This window comes from Pelodiscus sinensis, chromosome 33 (genome assembly GCF_049634645.1).
Source record: "Pelodiscus sinensis isolate JC-2024 chromosome 33, ASM4963464v1, whole genome shotgun sequence".
NCBI classification, from domain to species: Eukaryota; Metazoa; Chordata; order Testudines; family Trionychidae; genus Pelodiscus; species Pelodiscus sinensis.
In genome coordinates, this window is record NC_134743.1 from 12,309,037 (window position 1) to 12,317,332 (window position 8,296).

The window sequence follows — 8,296 nt, forward strand, 5'->3', positions numbered from 1 at the left end:
TGCAGGGCGTGGGCCAGGACCAGCCCGGCCTTGCTGTGGCGCCGCAGGGGGGAGCGGGCAGCGTGCAGAGCCGTCTCCAGAAAGGCATTCTCCTGCTCTGGTGTGAAGAGCTGCCCAAAGACCTGAAATCAAGAGCACAGGAGGTTTCAACTGACGGCCCTGAGCCCGGCCCCAACTCCTGGGGCTAAAACAGCTTCCTCCTCCCCCAAACTCCCTTCCAGACCCTGCACCCAGACGCTCTCCTCACCCTGCACCCTAACCCCTGCCTCGGGTCACCCCTTCCTCCTGCCCCCAAGGCCCTCCCAGACCTCACCCCCCTCCGCAGAACAGAGCAGCCCTAGGCCACTGGCCAACATCTTGGAGCGGCCTCCATCGAAAAGTGTTGCCCCCCGTCCCGCCCTGGTTCCCCTCCTACGGGAGATCCGGGCTCCGTGCGTCACTGCCCCTAGGAAGCGCCGCCCCTTTGAAACGCCGGGACAGCGTCACAAAGGGGCAGCGCCGCCCTGTCCACGGCTCGAATAGTCGAGGGAAAATGCATCGACCATTCGATCAGCGACTCACTCCCCACTTCCCCCCCCCGCGTCCTACCCGCACGAGGGCCCCAGCCAGCCCCACCCCCGAGCCCTGCCCTGCCGTGGCAGTGCGTCCTTACCTCTCCCACCCTGACGGTGTTGCTGTGAGCCAGGACCCACCTCTCCTTGTACCAGTGCCTGCACCACAGGTCCTCTGCCTGGTGGATGTTGAGGCCTGGAAGAGACACAACAGGGTCATTCTGCTGGCAGGTCTGAGCCCTTCCCTCCCACGGGCCCCTGCAGGCATCCCTGGGCAAATGGAGGGGCACAGGGGGCAGAAGGGGAACACAGAGGGACGCATCCCCCCTTTGGCCCGTCTGGGGGAAAAGGGCTGGGTCCCCTCCCCCCGCCGCCGGCACCCTCAGGGTGACCCTGGGGCCCAGGTCCCGGCTGGGTTACTTACCCCTGTGGTGCAGGACTAGTTGGAAGAGGCGGTGCACCCCCTCCCGGGCCAGCCGGCTGACGTCCTCGGAAGGGTCCGAAATGAAAAGGCCCAGCTGGGCCACGTGGTGACCCATCCTCGGCCAGTCGGCGGAGTTCTGAGGGGAGAGAGAAGAGGGGGGGTCCCTCAGCATCCTGTCCCACGCAAACGGCCGCTCCATGAAAGGCCCAGAGTCGCCCCTCCCCAGGGAAAGGGGAACGCGGATCAGTCCCGGCCCATTCCCGACCCTGCCTCTGCCTCCCGGGGACGCTCCCAGCCCCGCGCCCTGCAGCCCCAGACCCCCCGGCTCCGAGGTCACTTACGTCAAACCCCGGGAGGGTGGTGGCGACTCGCAGCAGGGCCGTGGTGCTGCCAAGGGCCCTGGCTCGCTCCTGGGGCAGGCGGGACTCCAGCCAGGGGCTCAGGTGCTGGGGGGGAAAGAGGCAGGTCAGGACCCGTAGGGAGGCGCCAGTTCTGGGCAGAGCCTGGGGCTCCTCTCAGACTGTGCCCCCCACACAGGCACTGACACAGCCCCTCCCTCGACCCCCCGGGGAAGCAGGGACAATGGCCCCGTCCCCCCCACGGGGCTCACCTCCAGAATCAGCTGGAGCCGGCCGGTGTCTGGGGACTCGGCGAGGAGATTGCCCAATAGGACATCGAGGATGTCAGCAAGGCCCCGGCTGAACTCCTGCAAGGCAAGGGGGAGCCCTGGGTCAGAGGGGGGGCTGGGGTTGGGGGATCCAGGCCGCCAGAGGCTGCTCCTGCTCCTGGCTGGGGGGGGGGCGAGGGAGGGGACGTACCTGATTGTGGGTGGGCTCCTGCTGCCAGTCCCCAGACACTGTCTGTCCCACGGCCGCCCTCAGCAGGGGGCTCAGGAGCTGGGCCGGCAGGGGAGGCTTCAGGATGCTGGCAGGAGAGAGGGGCAGAGACTGTTAATTCAGCAGCAGGAGACTTTCCCACTCCCTGGTCAGGGGATCTGCTCTTGCGGGGGGGGGGGGGGGGGGGTCGGGGGGGTCGGTACCTGAGGCTGCAGGCGGCGCTGAGGCAATTGGCCAAGACCAGAGGTGGGGGGGAGGCCTCCATGATCTCCTGGGAGACCCAAGGAGACAAAGGGGCGTGTGAGACTGGGGCCCCCAAGAGACGCTCACACGGCCAGCGCCCCCACCCAGCAGGATCCAACCCCACTGCCTCCCGCTGCCCTGTAGCCCCCCTGCCCGGCACAGGGCCCCTCCCAGCACCCCCCTCCTAAACCGGGACCAGCTCAATCCTTGTCCCCAGGCCGTCTCCTGCCCCTCACTGCCCTGGTGACCAGCCTCTGAACCTCCTCATCCCTGCTCCCCAGGCGCATCCCCAGCAGCCCGCTCTGCTGCCTTCCAGCCCCCCCCCCCATGGCCCGGGGAGACCCCTCCCTGTCCCGAATCCCCCTTCCTGTCCAGCACCCCAGACCTGCCCCATTTCTCTGTCCCTCCCTCCTCCACCAACCCCACCCACCCACCCCCTCCAGCTCTCCTGGCCCCACCCATCCCATTTCCAGGTCCCCCACCCACACCCATTGCCCAGGCACACCCCTGTCCACCCCTCGTATCCCATCCCCTCCTCCCGGCCACCGCGACTCGCTCACCACAATCCTGGCCACCACAGTGTCCCTGCTGCAGCGTGTCGCCAGGGTGTCCTCGCCCCTTTGGAGGGCGGCGAGGCAGGCGGTGGAGATGGCCAGGAGGAACCGCTGGAGGGCGGCTGGGCTCTGCACCCCAGAGAGAGTCTGTGAGCCTGGGGCCTGCCCCCAGCCCCCCCCCCCCGGGCAGCGGCAGGGCTCAGGTCTCCCAGGAGTGGAGGTGGGAGCTGCTGGTTGTCCAAGCACCCACACTCCCCCCCCAACTGCTGCCCCAGGCTTGTGGGGGCCCAGCTGGTGCATGACAAGAGACCCCAGCTTGGGGGGCCCATGTCATGCAGGAGAAGGAGCCTCAGGGGGATCCCCAGGGACAAGCCCCTCCCGGGGGGGGGACGTGCTGGGAAGGGGCCGGACACACTCGGGTCCCCCCCGTGTGGAGAAGGTTCCTACCGTGTCCCGGGTGTGGAGCTGCTCCTCGATGTCAAAAATGGACACGTCCTCCACCCAGGAGTCCACCCGCTCCTGGCAGTGCTCCGGTGAGGCGCAGGGGGACTCTGTGCGGGAGGGAAGGGAACAGGGTGACTCCAGCGCCCAGCAGGGGTCACGCGCCCCCCATGTCAGGGACCCAGGGCAGGTTGGGCCCCACACGCCCCTTGCAGGGACCCATCCCCCTTCCACCCTCACATCTGCCAACGCCCTCAGCAGAGCCCCCACCAGGAACAAGAGAGCCAAGCAGCAGCCCCCGCCCCCATCCATTGCCCTGGCTGCAGGGCAGACACTGGGGCTGCCCCTCCCCGCCCTCCCCCCCCCGGGTACTGGGTGAGCCCCTGGGCCCAGCGTGTTCACAGCCCCTCACCTGGGTCTGAGCGGCTGCGGGAGGTGGCCCGGCTGCAGCTGGAGGCCCAGGCGCTGCTGCTGACGGACCTGGACCCACAGCTACAGGGGCTGGTGCGGGGAGCGACGGGCTGGGGGCTCCCGGAGACTGGCAGGTCCCCGGGGGCTGGGCAGGGCGATGCCCCCTGGTGGTAATGGGGGCTGGGCTCCCGGGGCAGATGTTTCTCTCCACAGAGGAGGAGGCCCCAGAGCCACCCTACCCGGCTGCCCGCTGGGCTGGGTCCCGCCTTCCCAGCCGCCCCTGGAGCCAGGTCCGGGTGGGCCTGGCCGGTGGGCGAGTCGCCCCGAGCTGGTGGGATTCAGCTTCCCCGCCCGTGGGGACGGAGGAGCTGCTTCCCACCGGCCCTGGGGCCATCTTCAGGGTGTTCTTAAAGAATTGTCTGAAGCGTTTGGCCATTCTGCAAATGAGAGGAGCAAAGGAGAGCTGGGGGCACAGCCTGAAGAGCGAAATCCAGGGATTCCCACTCCCCAGAGCGACTGCCCCCAGCCCCCAAATGGCCCCTTGCTTATCGGCTTGGTCTTGCACAGGCACTGCAAGGACCTGAGGGTATGTCTACACTACAATGTTAGTTCGAACTTACGGACGTGAGTTTGAACTAACATTCCTAGGCGCTACACTAGCGCTCCGCTAGTTCGAATTTAAATCGAACTAGCGGAGCACTTAGTTCGAACTAGGAAAACCTCATTTTACGAGGATTAAGCCTAGTTCGAACTTACTAGTTCGAATTAAGGGGTGTGTAGCCCCTTAATTCGAACTAGTGGGAGGCTAGCCCTCCCCTGGTTTCCCTGGTGGCCACTCTGGCCAACACCAGAGAAACTCTATTGCCCCCCTCCAGGCCCCAGACTCCTTAAAGGGGCACGGGCTGGCTATGGTGCCCGTGCCAGGTGCAAGCCTGCCAGCACCCAGCTAGCAGACCCTGCAACTGGCACGGCACAGAGCCACCCACCCGATGTCCCCCAGCCCACCCCCTCTTCCCGGGACCAGGCTGGCGGCTCCCGGGAGCTTGCCCAGGACCGCAAGAGGCGGGCACCCACCTGGGCTAGTGCGGACATCGTGGACCTCGTCCACGACCTCCGCACTAGGTCACAGGAAAGTGGACGGCTAGGGCAGGAGAGCTGCCAGCCTGGCCACCCAGGAGCAGGTGTGCATGAAAATCAAGGGGGTCCACTGAGACCCCCGACCCTGAGACCTGAGCTTACAATGGCCGTCCTGGGTCAGACCAAAGGTCCATCTAGCCCAGTAGCCTGTCTGCCGACAGCGGCCAAGCCTAGGGATCCTGGAGGGGATGGACCGAAGACAGTGACCAAGCCATTTGTCTCGTGCCATCCCTCTCCAGCCTTCCACAAACCTTGGGCAGGGACACCACTCCTACCCTCTGGCTAAGACTACTCCATGGACCCAACCTCCATGACTTGATCTCCCTTCCCTTTAAACTCTGTTCCAGTTGTAGCGTTCACAGCCTCCTGCAGCAAGGAGTTCCACAGGTTAACTATTTGCCTTGGGAGATAGGCCGGCCCTTGCCCACACACAACCCGCCCACCTGCAGCAGATTCTCACCAGCAACTACACAACGCACCATAATCACTCCAACTCAGGAACCAATCCTTGCAACAAACCTCGCTGCCAACTCTGCCCACATATATACACCAGCAACACCATCACAGGACCTAACCAGATCAGCCATACTCTCACTGGTACATTCTCCTGCACATCCACCAACGTAATTTAGGCCATCATGTGCCAACAATGACCCACTGCTATATACATCGGCCAAACAGGACAGTCCCTACGGAAAAGAATCAATGGACACAAATCTGATATTAGGAACGGCAACATACAAAAACCTGTAGGGGAACACTTCAATCTTCCTGGACACACAATTGCAGATCTAAAAGTAGCCATCCTGCAGCAAAAGAACTTCAGGACCAGACTTCAAAGAGAAACTGCGGAGCTACAGTTCATCTTTAAGTTTGACACAATCAACTCTGGATTAAACAAAGACTGTCAATGGCTTGCTAACTACAAAAGCAGCTTCTGCTCTCTTGGAATTCACACCTCCAGATCAGCTGCTAGAAGTGGGCCTCATCCTCCTTGACTGGATCCACCTCGTCATCTCCAGCCTGATCCTGGCCTGCATATTTATTCCTGCCTCTGGAAATTTACACTACATGCATATGACGAAGTGGGTCTTTGCCCACGAAAGCTTATGCTCCTACACTTCAGTTAGTCTATAAGATGCCACAGGACTCCTCGTTGCTTTTGCAGATTCAGACTAACACGGCTACCCCTCTGATACTTAACTTTCTCTTACTAGTTTGAAGCCTGCTACCCATTCCTTTCCTCTGGTGTCCTCTAGTCCTTCTTTATGGGAACTCATGAAGAACTTTTCTGAATGCACCCTCTCCATCCAACCCCTGCTTTTAGAGACCTCTATCCTGTCCCTGCTCCATCTCCTCTTTTCTAAGCTGAACAGTCCCAGTCTCTGTAGCCTCTCTTCATCTGGGACCTGTTCCCAACCCCTGATCATGTTAGTTGCCCTCCCCTCTCCCAGCCTTTCTCTTCCCCTCTCCCACCTCCTTTTCCCAGTCTCCCCCAGTTTTGTTCAATAAAGACAGAGTCAATGTTGGAAGAAACGTTATCTTTATTTTGTACATCAGGAAGGGGGGCTAGGGAAGGGTAAGTGGAAGGATGTGAGGGAGGAATGGGGTACGAGCCCCTGATGGGGAGGACTGGGCTGGCTCTGCGGGCTTCTGGGGGTGGAAGCTCTCCTGCAGCCCCCCAATTGCCCCCTCTCCCCAGATGGCAGCCTGCGGCAAGTGCAGCCGGGCTGATGGCCGAGTGCTGTGATGTGCCCAGTGTGGGTACTCCGGGCAATCCAAGCCAGGACTGCTATGCAAGCGGGGCACCCCTGAGAACTGTCTGTCCGGGGTGGGGCTCGGGACCCTTTAAGCGCAGCCCTCGGCTAGCCTGAGACAGCATCTCCACGCTCTAAGTCCTCCTCTGATGCCCTGCCGGCACTGCTTCCGGCCATCCTTAAGCCCTGTTCAGGGTCCACTCAATGTGGACATGCTAGTTCAAATTAGCAAAACGCTAATTCGAACTAGTTTTTAGTTCTAGACGCGTTAGTTCGAATTCGCTTAGTTCGAATTAACTAATTCGAACTAAGTTAGTTCGAACTAACTCTGTAGTGTAGACATACCCTGAGTCTCCTACCCATCAACAGCCCCTGCTCAGCCAATCAGGGGCGAGTCTAAGCTGTGGGGGGTGGAGCTTTCTTCTGAAAGACACCGGCATAGACCTGTTCCAGCCCCACCTCACCAGTCCCCACAACGGGGGCTGCATCCCCCGCCCCACGGGCTCCTGCAAATCTCACCCCATCCCTCAGCTTGTCTGTTGTGTCACAAGCTGGGGGGGGGGGGCAGCAGGGGAAGGGCACAGAAGAGGTAAGAACAGAGCAGAAATGCGGGCGGGATGGAGGAACCCAGCCGGCCCCGGGCGGGATCCAAACCCCTGGGGGCTCTTACCTTCTGCACAAAGCTGTCGGGATGTGGAACTCACAGAGCACAAAGGAACCGTGAGGAGGAGACGCACCAGAGCTAAAGCAACCGGGGGTCTCCAAAGTCCCCTGGGCCCGCCCCCCCCCCCTTTATCAGCCTGAGATGTGGGTCCCTCTGTGAGGTCACCACCTCCCCACCTGCCCTTTGCCTCATATGCTGAGGGCTGCCCAAAGTCACTGTGAGGTCACTGCCCCCCCCCCTCACCCTGCCAGGCAAATGTCCTGCCTCTAGCCACCCCTCTGGGAAGTTTGAGCCATTCCTAGGGGTGCCCCCCACTCCCTGACTGGGCATCCTGCGGCCAGCAGCTCCAGTAGCCCCACAGGCTGCTCCCTGCCCTACACTGCAGGCTTCTTGCACGAGAACTGTTTCACGCAGGAGTTCTTGCGCAAAAGGTCTCGTGCAAGAGCGCCTCCACCCTGCCATGTGCTTTTGTACAAGAGTGTCCATGGCAGTTGAATGCTCTCCTGCACAAGAAAGCTCTGATGGCCATATTAGCCATAAAAGTGTCTTGCTCAAGAAGCCCCTGGAGCCTGTCCACGCTGCCTTCTTGCACAACAGCTCTTGCACAAAAGGGGCTTATTCCTCGTGGGGAGAGGAATAACTCTTGTGCAAGAAGCCCTCTTTTCTGATGCTTCACTGCAAATTTACTTGCGCAAAAATTCATGTGCAGTGTAGACGTGCCACAAGTTTTTGCACAAGAACAGTTGTTCTTGAGCAAAATGCCCGCACTGCAGCCGCAATGTGTACGTTAGGCATGTCCACTGGGAGCAGAGGAGAGGGTAGAGGAGCGGGGTCCTGGGATGGGTATGTTAATGTGGGGTGCACCCTTGGCTCACTCTGCACCTTTTGGGTGACCCTGCCTTGTTCTGTGCCTCAGTTTCCCCCCACTGCACCATGGGACCAGGGACTCTGCCCCACCTCGGTGTGCTTGGATGCAGTCAGGCCAGTCTGTGACAATTATAAAATTGTCAGACATATGGATGAACATAATTTGTTGGGGAAAGTCAACCTGGTGTCTGTAAAGGGAAATCATGCCTTACTAATAGCCAGAGTTCTTTGAGGGAATCAACTATCATGTGGTCAAGGGGGATCCAGTGGAGATAGTGCATTTAGATTTCCAGAAAGCCTCTGACAAGGTCCCTCACCCAAGGTTCTTAAGTAAAGCAAGTTGTCATGGGAGAATAGTCTCGGCTTATGGTCTCCCCATAACCCTCCTGCAGCTGGTTCTGCCGCATCCAG